Here is a 23,141-nt window from a genome sequence, read left to right as displayed (position 1 = left end):
AGTCAAAGGGTGAATTCCTGGTCCATTAATCACTAACCAGGGACATTTCTCCTCCGCATATTGGAAGAATTTTATCAAATCCTTTTTTTTTAACTCTTATTTCTCTCTCCCTAAGATTACCTTTCATCTCCTTTAGAAAAACAGCCTCTTTAGATAAATTTTTGCCCATGATCGATGGGACGACACACTTACCTCAAGACTCCCGCGTTGCACGAGTGATGCGGTCCGGGCGTCTCTACCCTGATCCTCTCCGGGGCCCCTTCTGTTGTCCGTCGTCCGGCAGGTCACCGTGCCTTGAGCCCCACGTTGGGCGCCACTTGACCCGTCCCGCGGGCCAGGTTATTGGGTGAGACCCGAGGAGGCACCTCCTGAAAGATCAATTGGGGGCGAGAGAGAAAGGAGACCAGGCGCATAAAGAAAGACAGAGTCAGTCTGAGTCGCATTGAGGTCTTGTTTATTGACTGGGTGTTGAGGCTTATAAGCAGGGCTTCAGGCAGGGAGGGGGAGGAGGGGGAGCAGGGGAAGCAAGGGGAGAAGAATGAAAAATTCCTAAGGGAGGGTGAGGTTGCTTTGGTCCCAGGCCCCTGCAGCTGGCTGATTAACACGTACTCCAGGAAGTTGTACAGCCCACGGTTAGGCCAGGAACTTCCTGCTTTTGTAAGGCTTGATAAAGCAAGGAAGGTCACACAAAGTTCAAGACACAGCTGTCCGGAGTCGGTCCCCAACAACCAACCCCATTGACATTGTGTCATGTACACATCTCCCTCCACTCAGCCTGCTGCTCTCCATCCTTTGTCCTGGTTTTGGCTTAAGAATAAGCCTTAATAAGGCTCCTCTCTGGCTCCATCTACATACAACAGAGTCCAGGATCCTGGACCCTGAGGCCTCATGATCCTGTGGTGGATCTCAGAAGAAACATCCCCCTCTTGTGCTTACAGGCTGGACCAGGCCCCTCTCAGTGACCAGGTGATGATGAAGCTCAGGGCCCTGGAGGAAAAGAATCCACAGCTGCTCATCTCCAGCACATGGTAAGGGGTGGGCACAGAACTCCTATTGGTTAACCCAGGCACTATGTGGCTTCTGATGAGCTGAAAGGTGGGAAAAGTATCCTGAGGTGATGAGAAAGACAATCCAAGTCATGAAGAAACCAGGCAACCACAGAAACCAAAGTGAGGTAGGGGTGTGTGTGTGTGTGTGTGTGTGTGTGTGTGTGTGTGTGTTATGGTTGTATGAGTTTTAGAAATAGAATCATATAACGTGCCTTCTTAATTTCTTCAATAAGAATAAAAGAATATGAAAAGCTGAGTTAGTGGTGAGTCCTCTGACACAGCAAGTGTGATAATAGTAGATAAGAGCAGACAACAGTGAACCCAGACCACTGGACAATGAAAACAGTCACCACACGGAGGAGAGAAAGACACAGACAGAAAGAGTCTTAGGGGGAAAAACTACTATATGTATCACTGTCCCAACCCCAATACTCAGACACATGTGCATGCACACACAAACACAGAAACAGTGAGAGAGAGAGAGAGAGAGAGAGAGAGAGAGAGAGAGAGAGAGAGAGATTTTACTAAGGGATTGAGGGGAAGCCACAGGACAGGAAAGTCATCTTCCACTCCAGAGACTGTGCTGAAGCCCCATGTTCTCCCACTTTGGCACATTTCAGTTCATGACCATGAACTCCATCTGTTCTCAAGTTCCTAGCTGCTATGACACACTTGAATGGAGGGTATACTAAAGACTTAAGAGGGTCAGCCATTCATTGAACAGACATTCCCACAGACCTACTGTGCATCATTCACTATTTTGAGATCTGAGTGCACATCAGTGAGCAAGACAGGCACGGCCCAACATTTGTTATCTCAGTCCAGCAGGGAGGAGACACTTGTTATCCCACAGTCACATAATTGTACCTGGGAAACCATGAATGCAAGGTGATCTGTCTGACCTCATTGAAGGCTGGGGTGAGCTGAGGTGAACTCTCAAAGATGGGAAATGAGGGATGAGCCAAGAAGGAGAAAATTCCAGGCCAACATAGAGGTTCTAAGGAAGCAGAGAGAGCAGCTCCACTGGGGGACAGGAAACAATATGTGTGACCATCTGCTCCGCCTCACCATTACCTGGGAGCTCCACAGAAATGCAGGTTCTCAGGACCCACTCCATCCCTGCTGACTCAGAGTCTCCAGTGAGGCAACTTCCTTCAATGAACTTTCTGACTGAGCAGCCTGTCCAGACGACATTTTAACACAATGATTTGAGAGCCACTGGTCTAGATTTGAGCAGGAGAGGGTGACATAGATGGGCCTGGAGAGAGACAGGGGCCACAGCAAGAGCTATGACCCATGCTAAGAATCTTCTGCTTTTCCTCAGAGTAAATGAAAGGGATTCCAGCACCTCAGCCATGAAGGGGCATCTCCATCCACTTTTTATGGTCACCTACTATGTAGAAAATGAGCTAGAGCCTGGCAGTAGTTACACACCTTTAATCCCAACACTTGGGAGGTGGAGGCAGGTGGATCTCTGTGAGTTTGAGGCCTGCCTATTCTACAGAGGCGAGATCCAGGACAGGCATCAAAACTATTCAGAGAAACTCTGTCTCAAAAAACCAAAAGAAAGAAAGAAAGAAAGAAAGAAAGAAAGAAAGAAAGAAAGAAAGAAAGGAAGGAAGGAAGAAAGAAAGAAAGAAAGAAAGAAAGAAAGAAAGAAAGAAAGGAAGAAAGAAAGGAAGAAGGAAAGAGAAAGAAAGAAAGAAAGAAAGAAAGAAAGAAAGAAAGAAAGAAAGAAAGAAAGAAAGGAAGGAAGGAAAGGAAGAGGAAGGAAGGAAGGAAGGAAGGAAGGAAGGAAGGAAGGAAGAAAGGAAGAAAGGAAGAAAGGAAGAAAGGAAGAAAGGAAGAAAGAGAAAAAGAAAATGAGCTTGAAGGGACCAGATCAGAAGCAGGGATGCCTGTCAGAGGATGCTGCAGAGATTCAGGATAATGCTCGCTCCATACTGGGACAAGGATAGAATCTGTGGTGGAGAGTAGAGAACAGAAAGGAGAGAGATTTGGGAGGTACTGTCTAGGTGATTAGCATTCAGGGTGAGTGATTATTAGTTTGTTTGATGCAGCTATAACACAATGTCTGACGCTAGGCACTTAAGATAAAGAACTTAGATTATTTGTTGCAGTTCTGGATACAGGAAAGGGTGAGGGCATGGACCCTACATCTAGAGAAGCCCTTCTTCCTGTTCCATCTGACTTGCACAACTGGGAAGGCTGAGAGAGGACAAGGTGGCTTTTGTGACAAGTCCTGTCACGCCACAGGAATCTACTTCTGTGATGATGACACTAACCTCTTCATGAAAGCAGAGCCTTCATGACCTCATTGTGTCTTATCCTTCATCCCATCAGCACTGTGGCTTTGGGGATTAACTTTCTAATGAGTAAACATTGCAGAATACATTTAAATTAAAGCAAAGGAGGAATTGAGATGTTCCCAGTTCTGGGGTATGGACTCCCAGGAGGATGGGGGCATTCTTAGAGATACAGCCCTGAGAAGAAGCATGGGACTGAGCTCAAATTCAATTGGCTCAGATTTTATGAGGGAATATCATGTACACAGCCCTCACTTCCCTGGTTTTTCCTGACATCTGAGGGAAAGGACTTGTCTGTGTATAGGAAGCCACGTGTAATGGACCCTACTAAGAACCCAGATGGAGAAGAAATGGATGATAGCCTGAAATCATGTAAGCGTCAGAAACTACATTCAGGTATGTGAAGGGTTCAGACCCAGAGCACCATGATTACTAGATGAAGGGACATCTGTAGGGGGAAGTCATCATTTCTTTCTTTTTTAAATTTATTATTTTTTAGAATTTTAAACATGAATATGAGTACTCTATTTAGATCATTTCTACCCCTCTGTCTACCCACTCCAAGTCTCCTTGTGACCCACATACAAACTCTCTCTAATTCATAAATTATTCTTAAATAAATATTATTATTAAATATATGTGTGAATACATACATGCATGCATATGTATATATTAATACAGCCTGATGACCCCATTTGGTGTTGGGCATGTGTACATCTTTAAGGCTGACCATTTGGGATTGGATAACCTATTATGGAGTTCTTTCTGAAGAGGACTGATTTTGTTCCTCTCTAGCAGCTGTTATCTATAACTGGGGCCTTGTGAGATTCCACCCCCGCCCCATCCACATTATCGTGACAATTGGTATTGTCATTGTGCAGATCTTGTAGAGGTAGCAATATTGTTGTTATTTCATGGGTGCAACTCCCCCATCACATACAGAAGACATGATCTCAGGTGTGCTGGAAATCATTTCTATCCCCCTGTCTCTGACATGAAACAGTACAGTTCTCCACAAAGAGCTCCATCCCTTTAAAGATCTTCCTCAACTAGAACACAGAGTACTGCTTCCTTCTCTCCCAGCCTTGGGGGTTGGTGCTGCCCTTCTATCAAGTCTCTGGCTTACATCAGGCTCTGTACCAGGGCTTCCTGTCTTATTCTGACCTGATATGGCCTGGAACTCACCTCCCCATCTCTGATCATGCATCTTTTCAGTTAGGTTCTTTTCACAACCTACCCACTGGAGACATGTTAGGAAAATCAACACTTCTGGACCAATAGGAAATGAAACACAAGAGCTGGGTTGAGAGCAGATATACTGGGTGGTAGAGTTACTCAGAAGGCTTACTCAGTAGTAAGAAAACAATACAAAATATTAAATATATATGTGTATGTATATATGATGTATTATATGTGTATATGTATACACACACACACACACACACACACACACACACACACATACACATCATGCAGGTAAACTCAGAGACAGCAATAAAGTCTGTAGACATACTTCCTGGTTAAGGCATAGGCTAACTAACCTGGAAAATAGTTTAGCCTTGGGCTAGTACTAGGGAGGGCTGAAGAGAGACACACAATGATCACTTCCTGCCCTCTTCCAGAGGAGGGGTGCTCACAACCTGCGCCACCAGAGCCCTTCCACCCATCTTATCTTGACTCTCCAAGAGACAAACACCTGGAAACACTGGGGACTGAAGATGACTTCTGGGGCCCTACAGGGCCTGTGGCTACTGAGGTGGTTGACAGAGAGAGGAACCTGTACCGGTGAGTGAGCTCTGCCTGGCAAAGGCTGGCTTTCCCCAGTTCACTTTCCAGAAGGGATCCCCACAGATAGCATCTGTAGAGTCTCTGCTGTGTCTCCCCTTCCCCTTACTAACCAAGGAGGCAGGGCCAGGACTGGAATAAGAAGTTTGGGCTGTTATAAAAATAGGGGTTGTTATTATGAAATGTTTAAGCATTTAGAAAACTGGAGAGCACAAGGACTTCCCTGTCCAATTACTCAGCTCCAGCAACCATTTTTCCAAGTTTGTTTCAACTACTCACATTCCATCTTTTCTTTTCATCACTGTCACGATATTGTGAGTCTAGGACATCAGCTAACTTCACACACACACACACACACACACACACACACACACACACACACACACACATTTTACTATGCCTCCCCTGTAGTTAAGACAGGACCTTGTCTTTCATAACCAGCACACCATTACCATATCAACATAGGTGACATGAGTCCTTCATTCCATCTAATCAGTCTGTGCTCAACTTCACTCATTATCTGAATTGTTGTTTTTCTGCAGATTATTTTATTCATGATGTAAACAGCGTCAGTCCCCTCATTATATTCCAGTTCTCTTGTCTCTTAGATACTTTAAATATATACTTATGGAACATAAAGTTTGAAAACAAAAGATGTATGTAACTCAGTAGTAGAGCCTTTGGCTGATGTGCAAGGTCCTAGCTTGATCCACAGAACTTTACACACATGCACACACACACACACACACACACACACACACACACATACACTTCATCATCACAGGAATATCAAACTGTTCCAGTGTTGCAAGCCACAGGAAAATGTAGTGGAATCTAGCTACTATGACAAATGCTAGTATTTGGAAGATCAAGGACTTTTCCAGAGGTCAAGCCATAGCTTAAGGAGTCTTGGTGATATTTTAGCTTTTGTATATATATATTAGCTGGTTCCTGCAATGATTTTCTTATATGCTGTTTATGCTTCCAAGAACTCATAACAGTGTATTTATCTGAAATACTTCTCAAGCATCCTAGGCAAAAAAAAAAAAAAAAAAAAAAAAAAAAAAAAAAAAAAAAAAAAAACAGCAAATGGTCTCCTGAATTAAGGTAAACACCCTTCTGGAGACACTGCCTTGAAGACAAGGTGCATAGCCTTCGTTGTTGTGCAAATGAAGCTCAGACCCTCCTTCCTTTCATAGGCCAAATAGCAATCCAGAGCAATTGACTCAGAACAAGAGTGTTTTGCATACCAGGTACAATGAAGAATTGAGACAAAATTCCTAGCTCTGAGCTGAGTTGCCCCACCTGACCAGGAAGCAGTAAGGAAAAGTTTTTGCAGATTATAGGTGAATTGAGTCAGGTCAGGAGGGTAAGAGAAGAAGGAACATAATGGACAGAGGATCTGAGGATGAAGATGAGTTGAGAACCAAGGAGTTTACTTAGAACTAGGACAATAAGAGGACAGGAAGAAAGGGACAGAGAGGAGCTGAATGTGAGAACATAACTAAAGCTGTGTAGATAGAATTTTGTCTTAGAGGAATAAAGTGGACGGACATTAAGAGCACAGTGTACTTAGATGATTTTCCCACAGATTATTCCCGCCATTAGTAGTATCTCTTCTGGGCCCCTGGGAAGGAAACTAAGAGGCTGGACCTCAAAAGTTTCTGAAATTCCAGGTGTGTGTTACCTGTAGGTTTGTATTAGATCACTCAGTACTCACAGATCTGTAAGTTGTTGTCATTGCCCCTATGTTCAGATGAGAGAACAGATTTGTGGGTTAAATGACTTAGTCAGGGATCCACAGACAGACAGCAGAGGAACCAGAACTCAGAGCCATCTGGCTGAAGTCTGCTGTGTCCCCAGCCCTGCACTGGGTCTGCACCCAGCAGAGGAGCAGAGCTGGTGCTCACTGGTGTCTACCTCTCCCTCTTCCAGAGTTCAGTTCCCTGTGCCTGGTTCCTACCACTGTCCCAACACAGGACTCCACTTTGTGGTGACAAGGGCAGTGACCATTGAGATTGGATTCTGTGCCTGGAGCCAACACCTGGACAAGACTCACTTTCGGGACAGACACATGGTGGCTGGGCCTCTGTTTGACATCAAGGCTGAGCAGGGAGCTGTGACTGCTGTGTACCTCCCTCATTTTGTGGCTCTCCAAGGTAACCAAGGGAAGCATAAGGAGTAGAGTGGTACTAATGGGAGAATTTGATATGTCAAATCACAGTGTAGAAAGATGGTTGTTATTTATTAAGTGACACAATGTTATTTATTAAGTGGTTCTATGTTATTGATTAAGCAGTGCTGTTTACCATACAAGAGAAGCCATGAGGCACAACAAAACCCACTATAAGTTTATTAAGGGAATAGAGAACGGGTGTTGTGGTGGTATTGTGTTCCCCAAAATATTGTGTACCTTAATAAATTTATCTGGGGTCAGAGAACAGACAGCCACTAGATACAGAGGCTAGAAAATGGGGGCACTCACGCCTTTAATCCTAGCATTCCAGAGGGAGAAATCCATCTGAGATCTCTGTGAGTTCAAGGCCACGTTGGAAAGAGCCAGGCATGGTGACACATGCCTTTAATCCCAGGGAGTGAGTCTTTAATCTCAGGGAGTGATGGTAGAAGGCAGAAAGATATATAAGGCGTGAGGACCAGGAACTAGAAGCATTTGGCTGGTTAAGCTTTTGGCTGGTTAAGCTTCCAGGCTTTGGAGCAGCACAGACCAGCTGAGGATCCAGCAAGGTGAGGTAGCTGTGGCTTGTTCTGGTTCTCTGATCTTCCAGTTCACCCCAATACCTGCCTGGGTTTGATTTTATTAATAAGACCTTCTAAAATTCCCTCTACAGGGTGTGCATAGGCCTATGGAAAGATTGTGCAGGAAGAGAGAGAAGGAATAGGTGGAACCCACTTTTATAGGCCCTACTGCCCCCACACATGCACTGATGGGCCTACACAGCTACACCATGCACGAGCATAGATTACATGATCACACTGCATGCAAATTATGTGATCACAAAGCACATGGGCCCTATTTCATAGGACATAAGGCCATGGGATGACTAAGCATCATCTTGCCTGACTACTGGACAGCACATGTGTAGTCATATAGCTGGGGGAGTGGCTAGGCATTCTAACAATGGTGATGAGGAAAGATTTCATGGCATCCTTAACAGGGCACAGCAGGTTATGAAGGTGGACACTGAGATGTTTTGTCATCCCTTCTTGTCTGATACATCTTCTTTGAAGCACATGTCTCCCAGCCTTATGATTTTATTTATGTTTTACCTGAATGAGTCCCTGAGTAGAAAGTGATGTCCTCAGTACCAATAGTAGCTGGTGATTATTAAGTACTTTTTACCCAGCATGTCCCTCAGGGGCTCAGCAGGGAACTGAGGATACACTGAGAAATTTGAAGAGATGGTTGCAAAGTAAGCCTAAGGAAACTAACAAGGATCATTTGGTACCCGGGGTCTACCAACTCTGTAAGCCATTACACTGCTTCAGGCAGGGAGAAAATGATGTCACCAGATTCCATTTGAGAACTGGAGCAACAAAAGAGGGGTTTCCTAAGAAAAGAGGGGGGCTCATCCAGTGTACCAACCTCCATGATCTCTAAAGATTCCTTCAGAAGATTTTTTTATTTTTATTTATTCTTCTCTCTTTGAATACATCCAAACTGCAGCCTCTACTCTCTCCACTCCTTACAGTTCCCTCTCTCCTCCCCTCTCCCCAAGATCCACTCTTCCTCTGTGCCTTCAGAAAAGAGCCAGGGTCCAAGTGATATCAACCACACACAGCATAACAAGTTGCAACAAGACTAAGCCCAAGCCAGGCGGTGGTGGCGCACACCTTTAATCCCAGCACTCGGGAGGCAGAGCCAGGCGGATCTCTGTGAGTTCGAGGCCAGCCTGGTCTACAAAGCAAGTTCCAGGAAAGGCACAAAGCTACACAGAGAAACTCTGTCTCGGGGGGAAAAAAAAAGACTAAGCCCAGACCCTCATATCAAGGATAGATGAAGCAATCCAGTAGGAGAAAAATGGTCCTGAGAACAGAAAAGAGTCAGAGACAACCCCACTCTCACTAATAGGAGTCACACAAGAATACTAAGATTATCAACCACGGTATGTGACCAAAAAGAAGATGTTTTAATAAATACAGTGTTCTCAGTGAAAGATCTCATAAAGAAACCCATTACTATATGTCTGTACCCAGATCTCCTGAGGCTGAGACAGGAGAATTTAGAATTCAAGAGCAGCCTAGATTACACAGCCAGACTGTGCTTAAGAAAGGAAAAAGCAACACCAACAAGGAACCAGGTGTTGTGCAAGTGGCTAATGATCGAACTTCCTCTCCTGCTCCAAGGAGCACAGCAATAGGCCCTCCATGGAGACCAGGAGAATCCAGCACACAGCAGATAAAGATGGTGTTTGCTCATGGTGATGAAGATGAGGAGTAGGTCAAGAAGGGAAACTTGACAGGTGAAGAAGCCATAAAAACTAAAGAAGAAATACAGACTGATCCAGCTGATAGAGGAACCATGAATAGAAAACAAAGCATCCATCAGATTAAAAATATTCACATTTAATGTCAAGCCCATAAGAAGAAAACAAACGAAGATGAAGAAAACAAGCAGGACTCAGCTGAAAAGAACTCACAAAACAAATAAAAACAATAATCACACATGAGACCCTGACACAGGAGCACTGCTACCCGGATGATGCCTCCCCAGTGTGTCTAATGAGACCAGTCCAGCAGGTCCACACAGAGTTCCTGGTCTCCCCAACAACACTTGCCCAGTCACCACTCAAGCTTCTTCCCTACAGAACACCACCTTCCTGTATCTTACTCCCACTTTCAGATCAGAAAACTACACCATTGGAAAATTAAACATATGTGATCTGTTAAAGGTTATAGAAGGACAATATGTGAAGGACAGTCACAGGGACAGGTGGTGGCATACACCTGTGATCTCAGAGTTCTGATGCCTCAGGAAGTTTCTGATCTTAACAATGAAAACTCAAGCACTCGTCATTCCCCTCAAGTCTGGGAAGGTCATGACTAGTGTTTACCCTAGCAAGAAGGGAAATTGGAGAGGTACAGCATCTTCCAGGATTCTGTGAAAACTGGCACAGCACAAAGCATGGGTAAGTCCAGAATCTGGTGCTGGGGATGAAGCTGACTTAGGGAAAGTCAGAGTTTTAAGGCCCAGAACTGTCACACAGAGGGCACATTAGTGCTGTGTGGTTCCATGTGAAACTATTAGCCGGCATGTCATTGATGGAGATTCCACTGCCAGAGAAATTACATTGTCTCATTTCCTGGTGATTATTGATTCCAAAGCAATCACCTGAGAGAAATAAAAATGGTCTCTGCTAAACAACACACACTGCAACACCGTTTGTCACGGTGCAAGTTGGAAGCAAACTCGGTGCTGAAAGGTCAGACAAATACTGGACTGCAGAGTGGTGCATCCACAGCAGGAGTCCCATCAAGCTGACAAGTGACATTCGTCATCAGGATTCTACCATTGTCAACTTGACACCCAAGCACATCACTTAAATCCTAACTTTCCACCTCACATTTCCAAAGTTTCAGTTTTGTCTCATAATGCAAAATACAAACCAATTTCAAAGGCCTCCAGAGTCCCTGATAATTCCAGCAGTTTTAAGGTCCATAAAGTCTTCTTCTCAAAAGAGACTCAAGGCAATGTCTTAACTATGAGCACCTATAAAATAAAAACAAGTTACATACTCTCAATGTACGATGGTACAGAATAGGATATTGCCATGCCAAAATTTAAGAATCAGGGCGTACCAAGGAATGATCAGACACAGCAAGGCGAATCTCCATCAGCATAAACAACAAATCCTGCAGCTCCATGTCCAGCTATGCAGCTCGTGATGTCATTCGCTGGACTCCAAAGGGCATAGGTAGCTCCAACCCTCCATTTCTACCACATGAAACACACACAGCCTCTCCTTAGGCCATCTCTCTACTCTGTGCCTAAAACTTTATTTAGCAGAAAAAAAATGTGTTTCTGGCTTCTTTGTTATCCTAGGATGTCCATTCCACATTAGGCTTCATTTCAAAGGTCCATAGAATGAGCTCTCAGGATTCTTGCAGGATCTTTGACTCAGGCACATTGCCTGGCCTCAGCTGCTATCTGAAATTGTGCAGCATGACTCAGTGACCCCTCAATCCAGCATCTTTCATGCCTAAAATCTATAGTGATGACACTGCCAAGTTCTGTTGACAGTTTGAGATGTGGCCACCTTGGACCACAGCTGTATGATGTGCTGACCATGGGAAACACTTCCTTGCATTTGCATTTGGGGAACAGGGAACACCATCACTTTAGGCTTCCTGCCTTTAAATGAACGTGGATCTTCACAAGATGAGTCTGTGAAGAGTGAGATTTTTCCCTAAGGACCCTTTCCTGTTGTCACCTGCACTGCAGCCTTCCCCTCAGTGACGCTGCTCTCTCACAGCTACAGCGGGTTGTGTAGAATCATTCTGGGTGTTTTCTGTCCTGAAACTCCTCCTGCCAAATTAGTCCCTTGTGTTTAAATTCATCCTCATTCATATTCAGGGCACTAACACAATAAATCTAGATTCCTGACAAAACTGTTTTATGAATGGATCCTTTTACAGTTCCCAATGGAAACCTTGCTGCTCTCTGCAACCTCATGGACTGGCCTCCACTGTCTCTCTCAGGATTCTTGTCTTTCTGCTTCCACCCAAATGTCCCCATAAGCTCTGCTCTCAGAATGGAAGTGCTTTCCTAGTCTTAAGTACAAAACTCTTCACATTCTGGCCACAAAACAGTTCCAAAGGCTTAAGAACCAATTGACTGGATTTATTACTGCAAAAACATGGATCCTGATATCAATTTTATGTCCAGGTAGCTCACTTTACTTTACTTGTAGCTCAAACAAAATACCTGACCAAAGAAACTTAAGATAGAAAGGATTTATTTTCCTCACAGTCCAAAGGGACAGTTCATCATGACATGGAAGTCTGAGAACATGGAGCTTGTGGCACCTGGTAACTTGTGTCAAAAGAACGAACAGGGAACAGTGAATGCTTGTGCTCATGTGACCTTCTCCATTTTACACAGTCCTGGGTCCTAGTCCACAGAATGATGCTACACACAGAGGATAGGTCTTCCCTACTCAATTAACCCAATCAAGATAATCTCCTCCTATCATTCCCTGAGGTCTGTATACAAGATAATTCTAGATTTCATCTGGTTCGCATTCCATTTAACCTCTCCATGGATGCATCTGGCTTTCTCTTCAGTGGACAAAAGTACCCTTGGGTCTCTTTCATATCAGCAAAATTCTATTCTGATTCTAAGAATTTAGTGGACACTGCTGATCCAAAGATACTGAAGCTGGTGATGGCAGCACCTCTAAGAACCTGCTGATTGTGAAGTTTCTGACAGTAGCCTCTGAGGTTGTATTCTTTATAGCATCTGTGGATGAGACCATGAAGAGCCTCCATTCCACTGTAAATGCTCCCTCATCAGCTAGACAGGGCCAAGGGTAAACTGCCTCCAATGAGGATCAGTCTGCATGAGTCACAACTAGCAGCAGCTCACATTCACCCTCACTGGCATGTTGAATTGATGATGAGGAAACAGTTGATAGTTCTGTCGTGTTGTCACTGAAAGTTAATTAATAAAACTTAAATTTTCATCATAGTTTTTTCTCATAAACATCAAAAATAAATAAAACTAAATAGAAATCATAACCAAAGCAACTTATGAAAGAAAGATTTTATTGGGTCTTATAGCTTCAGAGGGTGAGTCCATGACCACCATGGCAGGGAGCATGGCAGAAAGCAGGCAGGCTTGGCACTGGAGCAGTAGCTGAGAGCTTACATCCTTATTGTCAAGGAGGAGAGAGAAAGGACATTGAAAACTGCACAAGCTTTTGAAACCTCTAAGCCCACCCCAGTGACATATCTCCTCCAACAAGGCCACACCTCCTACTCCTTCCCAAACAGTTCCACCAGCTATGGTGGCCATTCTCATTCAAACCACCACAGTCATTCTAAATCCTAGGGTGCTATTTTTCCAGCCAAGCATGGCTCAATGGAAGTATTAAATCTACATATTTGGATCTGTTTTTTTCACAGAGGGACAGGTAGACATCTCCTGGTTCCATGTAGCCCACTTTCAAGAACATGGGATGGTCCTAGAAACGCCCGACAGAGTGGAGCAGCACCACACAATCTTGAAAAACCCAAGCTTCTCCCCAATGGGAGTTCTACTGAGAATGATCCCGGCTGTCAGACACTTCATCCCAGTCACTTCCATCACATTGATCTACTATTACATCAATCTCAAGGAGGTCACCCTTCACCTCTACCTAATTCCCAATGACTGCACCATTCGGAAGGTGACACTGAGGATCAGGAAACTGGGGCCAGGGTGGGATGACAGGAAACTTGAGATGCAGCTAGTGAGTCCCTTGGAGATATTCTCCACTTGGAGTGGGGAATGCAGTTCTATAAAGAAAACACTGATGTTTATAATTCGGTCCTCTTCATGGCACCCTCACACCAGAATCTCCCCCAACTACCTTTAATGCCCCATTATCCCTGCACAGCCTTCTATGGCCTCTTTCTACCTATCAGGAAAATGGGAATACTCCATGCCCAACATGTAGCCAATTCAACTCCCTTCTTCTCTGGCAGGGACCCTGTTCCCACAATGAACATGACAGGAGCCAATAATTCAACAGTCTATGTGGCAGAACACAAAATGGAAGGGTGTCCAGGAGTTGTCACCACCCCACCCAACACAAATGTACTGATTGACCACCTCAGCTTATTTAGACATAGATGTTGTAGCCCAGAAATCTAGCTAAATTGCTGTCTGCAATGTTCCCTAGGCCATTGATGATGAAGAAATGAAGTTTCAGTTTGTTCGAATAAACAAGCCACCCCCACTAGACTCTCTTTATATTGGATCCCGCTACACAGTGTCTGCTTCTAAAAAGCTGGAAATCATCCCAATGGTGAGCATTCAGGTGTTTGCTACTCTTCAGGGTTAGATGCCAGGCTTGGGAAACTGTGGGGCAGGTTACAAGGCTTTGCAGCAAACTGAGATTGTGAAAAAAACAATTGGGGTTTGGAATGAGCAAGAATACATCCACGTTAGGTAGAAAGCAATTTAAGGGACCACACATGAATACAGAAGGCCTGGAGAAGTGAGGAATTAGATTCAATATGGCACAGAGAAGGGACCAGCCTAACATGGACAGCAAGCCCTGAAATAAGATGCCTGAGCAGGACTTTCAAGATGAGCTCTCACTCATTATGGTATGAATCTGAAATGTGTCCTACAGGTGTAAATGTGTAAACATGTGGTCCCCAGTTAGTGCTAGTATTTGGGGAGTTGTGGAAACAAATATGTGAGGCCTGGCCATCAGAAGCAGGCCACTAGTGTCAGGCTGTGAGGGTTATAGCCATGCTCTGCCCCGACCTCAGACTTGATGATCCTCTGTGATATACCAAACTGCCACAAGTTCCTGCCACAGAGAATGGAGCCCCAGCCTACATGCATTTCCCACCAAGAAACTAAACAACGTAAATCCTTACTAAAGTTGTTTCCCCTCAAGTATTTGTCAGAGTGATGAGAAAACAAACAGCATGATGGGGTCCCAGCTGGGCCCTTAACCTTCTGAGTAAAGATGTGTATTCAAAGGCTGTGAGTTACCTCAGTGTAAAAGACAGCCAGTGTCTAATGTGAAGTGCAAGATTATGAATGTATGGGGAGTGGGACAGCCCTCCTTTAAAGAATGAGTAGTTGATTCTCACACAGCAATTCATTCTCTCTTCAGGAACTAGAGCTCTGCTACCGGAGCCCTGGAGAATCCCAGCTCTTCTCTGAGATCTACGTTGGCCACATGGATTCAGGGATTAAGCTGCAAATCAAAGACAAGAAACATATGAATCTCATATGGGAGGCCTTGCTGAAACCAGGTAAAATTAGTTTAGGTCCAGATACCCCAAAGGCAGAAGAAAGGCAGTAAGTGGGGAGAGATCTATTGTCATTAATTCCTGGTGTCATGAAATAGCCAAATTAGTTATGTGGCTTTTGCTAGATCCAAAACAAGTGGTCTGACCACAGTTTAAACTATAATGCTATGTTAGCCACTGTTTCTAATTGTGAAAAAAGTATGTGAGAAAAACAACTTAAAAATAAAAAAATGTTAGCAAGATCTCCAAGGGTACCTGTCCCAAGGACTTTCATCCACTCCACATATTTTCATTCTCCATCCCCCACTTACCCCCTCCCTACACTACCAGTTTACCCAGGAAATCTCATCTATTTCCTCTTCCTAGGGCAATCCATGCATGTCCCTCTTAGTTACACAGCATCTCTGAGGTTGTGGATTGTAGCCTGATTATCCTTTGCTTTATGTCTAATATCCACTTATGAGTAAGTAGATACCATGTTTGTCTTTCTGAGTCTAGGTTACCTCACTCAGGATGATTTTTTTTCTTTTTTTTATTTAAAAAATGTTTTATTCATTTTACATACCAACTGCAAATCCCCCTCTCATCCCTCCTCCTGCTTCCCTCCCAAATGCACCCCCCTCAACCAACCCTATCCCCTCCTCCAAAAGGATAAGGCCTCCCATGGGGAATCAGCAAAGCCTGGCACATTCAGTTGAGGAAGGACCAAGCCCCTGCCCCCTGCATCAAGGCTGAGCAAGGCATCCCACCATAAGTGATGGGCTCCAAAAGCCAGCTCATGCACCAGGGATAGATCCTGACCCCACTGCCAGGGGCCCCTCAAACAGACCCAGCTACACAACTGTCTCCCATATGCAGAGGGCCTAGTCTGACCCCATGAAGGTTCCAAAGTTGTCAGTCTAAAATTTGTGAGTTCCTACAAGCTCGGTTCAGTTGTCTCTGTAGATTCTCCCAACATGTTCTTGACGCTCCCCACCTCTCCTCGCACTCATATAATCCCTCCTCCCTCTCTTCAACTGGACCCCTAAAGCTCGGCCTGGTGCTTGGTTGTGGATCTCTGCATCTGCTTCCACATAATGTTTTTTTCTAGTTCCATCCATTTGCATGCAAATTTCATGATGTCATTGCTTTTTACTGCTGAGTAATACTCCATTGTGTAAATGTACCACAATTTCTTTATCCATTCTTCAGTTGAGGGGCATCTAGGTTGTTTCCAGGTTCTGGCTATTACAAATAATGCTTCTATGAACATAGTTGAGCAAGTGACCTTGTGGTATGATTGAGCGTCCTTTGGTTATATGCTCAAGAGCGGTGTTGCTGAGTCTTGAGGTAGATTGATTCCTATTTTTTTGAGAAACCACCATACTGATTTCCAAAGTGGTTGTACAAGTTTGCACTCCCACCAGCAATAGAGGCGTGTTCTTCTTACTCTACATCCTCTCCAGCATAAGCTGTCATCAGTATTTTTGATCTTAGCCATTCTGATAAGTGTAAGATGGTATCTCAGAGTCATTTTGATTTGCATTTCCCTGATGACTAAGGATGTTGAGCAATTTCTTAAGTATCTTTTGGCCATTTGAGATTCTTCTGTTGAGAATTCTGTTTAGATCTATACCCTATTCTTTAACTGGATTATATGGTATTTTGATGTCTAATTTCTTGAGTTCTTCGTATATTTTAGAGATCAGCCCTATGTCAGATGTGGGATTGGTGAAGATCTTTTCTTATTCTGCAGGCTGTCATTTTGTTTTATTTACTGTGTCCTTTGCCTGACAGAAAAAATTCAGCTTCAAGAGGTTCTATTTATTAATTGTCTGTCTCAGTGTCTGTGCTACTAATATTACATTCAGGAATTAGTCTCCTGTGCCAGTGCTTTCAAGGCTACTTCCCACTTTCTCTTCCATCACGTTCAGTGTAACTAGATTTAGGTTGAGGTCTTTGATCCACTTGGACTTGAGTTTTGTGCATGGTGATAGATATCTATTTGCATTCTTTTGCATGTCGACATCCAGGTATGTGAGCACCATTTGTTGAAGATGCTTTCTTTTTTCCATTGTATAACTTTGGCTACTTTGTCAAAAATCGGGTGTTCATAGGTGTGTGGATTAATGTCTGAGTCTTCAATTTGATTCCATTGTTCCATGTGTCTGTTTTTATGCCAATACCAAGCTGTTTTTATTACTATAGCTCTATAGGAGAGCTTAAGGTCAGGGATGGTGATGCTTCCAAAAGTTCCTTTATTGTATGGGATTGTTTTGGCTACCCTGGGTTTTTTGTTTTTCCATGTGAAGCTGAATATTGTTCTTTTGAGGTCTGTGAAGAATTTTGTTGGGATTTTGATGGGTACTGATTTGAATCTGTATATTGATTTTGGTAAGATTGCCATTTTTACTATGTTAATCCTATCCATCCAAGAGCTTGGGAGACCTTTCCATTTTCTAATATTTTCTTTAGTTTCTTTCTTCAAATACTTAATGTTCTGGTCATACAGGTCTTCCACTTGTTTGGTTAGAATTACCCCAAGATATTTTATGTAATTTGTGGCTATTGTAAAGAGTAATATTTCTCTGATTTCTTTCTCAGCCCGTTTATCATTTGTATATAGGAGGGCTACTGATTTTTTAAGTTAATCTTGTATCCAACCACATTACTGAAGGAGTTTAACAGCTATAGGAGTTCCCTGGTACAATTTTTGGGTCACTCATGTATACTATCATATTGTCTGCAAATAGTGAAAGTTTGACTTCTTCCTTTCCAATTTGTATTCCCTTGATCTCCTTTTGTTGTCTTATTGCTCTAGCTAGAACTTCAAATACTATATTGAATAGACATGGAGAGAGTAGACAGTTTTGTCTTGTTTCTGATTTTAGTGGAATCATTTTGAGTTTCTCTCCATTTAGTTTGATGTTGGCTGTTGGCTTGCTGTATATTGATTGCCTTTATTATATTTATGTATGTTCCCTGTATTCCTGATCTCTCCAAGACCTTTTTCATGAAGAACTGTTGGATTTTGTCAAAGGCTTTTTCAGCATCTAATGAGATGATCATGTGGGTTTTTTTTTCTTTCTGTTTGATTATATGGTGAACTATATTGACAGATTTCTATATGTTGAATCATTCCTGCATCTCTGGGATGAAGCCTACTTGATCATGGTGAATGATTTTTTTTATGTTTTCTTGGATTTGATTTCCCAGTATTTTATTGAGTATTTTCCCATCAATGTTCTTGAGGAATATTGGTCTGTAATTCTTTTTCTTTGTTGCATCTTTGTGTGGCTGGGTATTAGGGCAACTGTAGCCTCATAAAAAGAGTTTGTCAATGTTCCTTCTGTTTCTGTTGTGTGGAACAATTTGAGGAGTAGTGGTATTAGCTCTTTGAAGCTGTGGTAGGATTCTGCGCTGAAACCATCTGGCCTTGGGTTTGTTTTTTGTTGTTGTTGTTGTTGTTGTTGTTGTTGTTGTTGTTTTGGTTGGGAGACTTTTAATAACTGCTTCTATTTCCTTGGAGGTTATAGGTCTATTTAAGTTGTTTATCTGGTCTTGATTTAATTTTAGTATGTGGTATCTATCAAGAAAACTGTCCACTTCTTTTAGATGTTCCAATTTTGTGGAATACAGGTTTTTTAAGTATGACCTAATGATTCTCTGGATTTCTTCAGTGTCTGTTTATTATGGTCCACTTTTCATTTCTGATTTTGTTAATTTGGATATTCTTTCTCTGCCTTTTGATTAGTTTGAATAAGGGTTTTTCTATCTTGTTGATTTTCTCAAAGAACCAACTCTTTGTTTCCTTGATTGTTTGTACTGTTCTCTTTGTTTCTATTTATTGATTTCAGCCCTTAATTTGATTATTTTCTGTAGTCTACTCCTCATGGGTGAGTTTGCTTCTTTTTGTTCTGGAGCTTTCAGGCATGCTGTTAAGTTGCTAGTGAGAGATCTCTCTGAATTCTTTATGTAGGCATTTAGTGCTATGGACTTCCATCTTAGCACTGCTTTCATAGTATCCTGTAGATGTAACCAACCGTCTTATTAAATAAGAAACACAGAGCCGATTCAGAGAAGAAAGCCAAGAGGTCAGAGCTAAGAGCCTCACCCTTCCTGATTCAGCGATCCTCTTCAGCCAAGAGAGCTCTCCGAAAAGGGGCCTACTTCCTGTGTGTATGTCTTTATATAGTCTAGCTGTTCTGCCTTCTCATTGGTTGTAAACCCAAACACATCACTGCCTGTATGTACAGCCCTCCAGGTCCTCTATGGTATTGAGATTAAAGGCATGTGTCTCCAATGTTGGCTGTATCCTTGAACACACAGAGATCTACCTAGCTCTGTCTACCAAGTGCTGGGATTAAAGGCATGCACCACCGCCGCCAGGCTCTTGCTATGGCTCTAATAGCTCTGACCCCTGGGCAACTTTATTTATTAACATATAATTAAAATCACATTTCAGTACAAGTAAAATACCACCACAGTGTCCCATAAGTTTGGGTATGTAGTGAGTGCCTTCATTTTCATTGAATTCTAGGAAGTCTTTAATTTCTTTATTTTTTCCTTGACCCAGTGGTGATTCAGTTGAACATTGTTCGGTTTCCATGAGTTTGTAGGCTTTCTGTAATTTGTGTTGTTGTTGTATTCTAACTTTAAACCATGGTGATCCAATAAGATACAGGGAGTTATTCCAATTTTGTTGTATCTGTTGGGATTTGCTTTGTGACTGAGTATGTGATTAATTTTGGAGAAGGTTCCATGGGGTGCTAAGAAGAAAATATATTCTTTTGTATTTGGGGTAAATGTTCTACAGATGTCTGTTAAGTTCATTTGAGTCATAATATCTGTTAGTTCCCTTATTTCTCTGTTAAGTTTCTGTCTGGAAGACCTGTCCATTGGTAAGAGTGGTGGTCTTGAAGTCTCTCACTATTAGTGTGTGGGGTTTGATGTGTGATTTAAGCTTTAGTAATGTTTCTTTTACAAATGTGGTTGTCCTTGTATTTGAGGCATAAATGTTCAAAAGTGAGACTTCATCTTGATGAATTTTTCCTGTGATGAATATGAAATGTCCTTCTCCATCTATTTTGATAAATTTTAGCTTGAAGTCTACTTTATTAGATATTAGGATAGCTACACCAGCTTGTTTCCTAGGTTCATTTGATTGGTAAATCTTTTCCCAATCCTTTACTCTGAGGTAATGTCTGTTTTTAAAGTTGAGGTGTGTTTCTTATATGCAACAGAAGGATGGATCCTGTTTTCATACCCATTCTGTTAGCCTGTGTCTTTTTATAGGCAAATTGAGTCCATTAATGTTAAGAGATATTAATGACCAGTGATTGTTAATTGTGGTGATATATTATGTGTACCCCAATAAAGCTTATCTGAGGATCAGAGGACAAAGCCAGTCACTAAATTATACATAGAGGTCAGGCAGTGGTAACATACACCTTTAATCCTATCACTTGGGATGCAGAGATCCATCTGGATCTCTGTGAGTTCAAGGCCTCATTGGGCTACATGAGAGAAACAGAACCAGGCAGTGGTGACACATGCCTTTAATCCCAGGAAGTAATGTGGCAGGACACAGAGAGGTATATAAGGCATGAAGAAACAGGAACTCTCTCTGGAGACTGACAATTTCCAAGAGGTAAGCTAGTAGCTGGCTTGTTCTGCTTCTCTGATTTTTCAGTGTTCACTCCAATATCTGGCTTCAGATTTTTTTATTAACAAGATCTTTTAAGATTCATGTTATATCTGGCACCCAACATTTGTGGCACAAATTCATGAAAAAGCTGCTTGCTTGTGGCCTTTTAGGTCCCAGCTCAGTCCTGAGCTGCACATGGCCAGAGTCTCCACCCTACGTGCGCCAGAGTCTCTTTGGCTTCTTCTCTCCTGGTGGGTTGTGGGCTCTCACTGGATTCTCATATTGGGCTTCTACCACACTAGGTAGCTACCTTGAAACCCACTTGGGCTTCTACTGTTCTACACAGTCAGTGGAGTTGGGGAGTTAATTAAAATTTCTTAAAGGAAGAAATTAGTTGAAAGAGAAATTTTTCCCACATTAAAAAATGGGAAACAGTTTTACAATGGAGGGATTTGGTCTCTGATAATATGATTGATGGTCTGAAAATGGAACAATTAAATGAGAGGATAATTAATGTTAATGGGATTTACATAACATCAATTATAAATACTATTTGTTTGATCATTTTTGTTTGATCATTAAAAAAGTTGGTTAATATGAGTGCCAAGCTGGGTGATGGTTGCACACACCTTTAATCTCAGCACTTATAGGCAGAGCCAGGTGGATCTCTGTGAGTTCAAGGCCAGCCTGGTCTACAGAGAGAGATCCAGGACAGGCACCAAAATTACATGGAGAAACCCTGTCTCGAAAAACCAAAAAAAAAAAAAAAAAGCCAAAATAAAAGTTTTAGAAAAACTTGATAAAACAGATCATAGAGAAATTCTGACCCAGACAGAGGAATTTAAAGGTGAACTAATCTCAGCGTTGCATTATACAGTTACAGAGAAATAGCCTAAGGCTTTTAAACAGCCAACCTTAATCTATCCAGTAACCTTACTGGAACTGCCAAATGCTCAAGACTGTGTACAAGCTGATTGGACTCCTGTGCAAATGTTAGATTTGAGGAGATTCAAAGAAGCTATAGTGTCATATGGTATGCATTCTCCATTCATGAAGCAAATGTTAAACTCGTGGTCAACTTGTAATAGAAGTATCCATCAATACTGGAAAGATGTGGTTACAGCCATTTTAGAGGCTAGTCCAAAATTGCAATGGAGGACCTGGTGGAAAGATGAGGCTAAGACCATTGAACAACAAAGTAGGGCTAGAGGTATGAAAATTTCCCAATATCAGCTTCTTGGAGAAGGCAATTGTGCTGGTATATAAAGACAATCTTTATATGATGACCTCACCCTGATTTTATACTGAATGATAGCCTTGAATGCTTGGGACAGAATTGAAGAAGTAGGAAAGAAAATTGAGTCATTTACAAAAGCTATACAGGGCCCAAAAGAAACTTTCACTAATTTCTTACAAAGGCTGTTTTAGCAGTAAATAAAATGATACCAAATTCAGAGGCTAGACAGATAATAATTGAATCTCTGGCTTTTGAAAATGCTAATGAACAATGTAAAAAGTTAATTAGGCTGTTAAAGTCAAGATCAGCACACTGAGAGGAATGGATCTGAGATACAATAAATATTGCATCTCAAGACCATAATGAAACTTAGATAAAAGAGGTGATTTCCAGAGGGTTGAAGAAGAATAGTAATGTCAGGTGTTTTAATTCAGTAAACAAGGTTACCTAAAAAGGAACTGTAAACAAGGTGTTCCTAGAAATAATGTTTTTTCAAGGAACAATGGCAACAGAGTGCCCCTCCCTTCTGGATTATGCAGAATGTAGCAAAGGCAAGCATTGGAGCAAGGAATGTAGATCAACAAGAGACAGACAGGGTAATCCCTTGCCTTAGCTGATGGGAAGTGCCCTAAGGGACCTCTCGCAGGCCCCCATGACAAATTCGGTTCAGTCCTTTCCTGCCATTGTAGAAGAAACTCCTTCTCAGAGCAATTAAAGAACTTAATATCTATTATAATAAACCATGCAGCTCTGGATAATAGAACAGCTTTAGAAAATAAAACAAAAACTTAAGGAGAAATTATAAATTAAAATTGATAAAAATTAGATTGGGAACCTCCACAATTTAGGGTTGGGGAAGGATTTTGTTTTTGTCTTTCAGGAGAAGGAAGGCTAAGGAATCTGAAGAACACTGGACAAATAAGGTATCTGAAAAAAAAGGACAAATCATCCAGAAAAAAAGGTCCCAAGGAAAGAATAAATTGGCCTATTGGTATATCACATATCTAACAGGATAAAGTTTCATAAGTCTTCCTAAATATTTGTTTCTGCTGTTCTCTACAGACAGATAATGCAAATGGTCTTCATGTAGTCCCAGTTCTATTAAAAATTAAAGCTGGCTTTAGAGTTGGAACATGGCTCTCTCCTTC

General features: G+C 42.2%; 1 pseudogene; it reads left to right on the top strand.

Moving 5' to 3' along the window:
• The window catches only part of LOC131917009 (NACHT, LRR and PYD domains-containing protein 1a-like), a 56,459-nt pseudogene that overhangs the window by 19,306 nt on the left and 14,012 nt on the right, over positions 1–23,141 (top strand).

This window comes from Peromyscus eremicus, chromosome 8a (assembly GCF_949786415.1).
Source record: "Peromyscus eremicus chromosome 8a, PerEre_H2_v1, whole genome shotgun sequence".
In the NCBI taxonomy this organism is placed as follows: Eukaryota; Metazoa; Chordata; class Mammalia; order Rodentia; family Cricetidae; genus Peromyscus; species Peromyscus eremicus.
The sequence above is the reverse complement of the archived record's forward strand: the minus strand, read 5'-3'. Positions and strand labels throughout refer to the sequence as shown.